Source organism: Microtus oregoni, unplaced genomic scaffold, assembly GCF_018167655.1.
Source record: "Microtus oregoni isolate MIOR12 unplaced genomic scaffold, Mior012 000019F_ref0000042, whole genome shotgun sequence".
NCBI classification, from domain to species: domain Eukaryota; kingdom Metazoa; phylum Chordata; class Mammalia; order Rodentia; family Cricetidae; genus Microtus; species Microtus oregoni.
In genome coordinates, this window is record NW_024543078.1 from 22,496,334 (window position 1) to 22,497,778 (window position 1,445).

Consider the following 1,445-nt stretch of genomic DNA (forward strand, 5'->3'; position numbering starts at 1 on the left):
CCAGCAGTGCCACAAGGGGTAGTAGCGGGTGACCTGAGGCCTTGGCAAGTCCCCTGAGGCCTTGGTGGATCACTTTGGCAGGTGGGAGACCACGGCAGGTGTCAGACAGACAGATACATCAGACAGAGAGAGTTTGAGTGTAGAGTTTATTCAGTGGGTTATGGAAGGAAAGGGGAAGAGAGAGGGATAAGAAAGAGGAAGAGAGAGAGAGAGAGCATGCAGGCTGGAGGAGGGGCAGGATATCCACTTGGCAGAAGGGGAGGGGTTGGGAGAGGGCATGGCTTCTCTCTTAAAGGGACAGGGTACCCAGGTGACAGACCAGGCCAGCAGATTATAACAGGCACCAGATATCATTATAGATGGTTGTGAGCCACCATGTTGCTACTGGGAATTGAACTCAGGTCATCAGGAAGAACAGCTAGTACTCTTAACCTCTGAGCCATCTTTCCAGGCGCTACATCCTCTAATTTTTAAAAACTCATTGCTACATTTGTTTGTTTGTTTGTTTGTTTGGAGAGTGTCTGGGCACCTGCATTCCAGATGCACCTGGCAGAGGACAACCTGTAGAAGTCGGTTCTCTTCTTCCACCATGTGGGTCCCTGGAATTGAACGCTGGCCCTCGGGCTTGGCAACAGGCCAGGGATTTTCTTTTCTTTTTTTTTTAATATTTATTTATTCATTTATTATGTACACAATATTCTGTCTGCATGTATGCCTACAGGCCAGAAGGGGGCACCAGACCTCATTATAGATGGTTGTGAGCCACCATGTGGATGCTGGGAATTGAACTCAGGACCGTTGGAAGAGCAGGCAACGCTCTTAACCACTGAGCCATCTCTCCAGCCCCAGGCCAGGGATTTTCAAAATCCTCAATGGCAGCACTGGTTGCAGTGTTTCCCAGGAAGATGCTATGTCCTGGTGTGCTCTGTGGCAGGGATGTGGGAAGTGCCTCATAGATCGTCTGGGAAGGAGTAGGGAAAAGATCTAGTAGACTTCATCCAGGATAGAGTGTTGCAGGAGGGCCCGCCTGTTTGCCCCGGCTGCCCAGAACTGAAATAACCACACAGAAATTGTATTAATTAAATCACTGCTTAGCCCATTAGCTCTAGCTTCTTATTGGCTATCTTACATCTTAATTTAACCCATTTCTATTCATCTGTATCTCACCACAAGGTCGTGGCCTACCAGCAAAGTTCCTGCATGTCTATCTCAGGTGGCGGATCCATGGCGTCTCTCTCTCTGACTCTGCCTTCTTCCTCCTAGCATTCAGTTCGGTCTTCTCCTCCTATCTAAGTTCTGCCCTATCAACAGGCCAAGGCAGTTTCTTTATTCATTCATGGAAATCACTGCACACAGAGGGGACTCCCACACCACAAGAGGTCTCCCCACTGCCTGCCAGTCCTTCCCACTCTGCCTCCGGGCCACCATAACTCTCCAGAGCACCT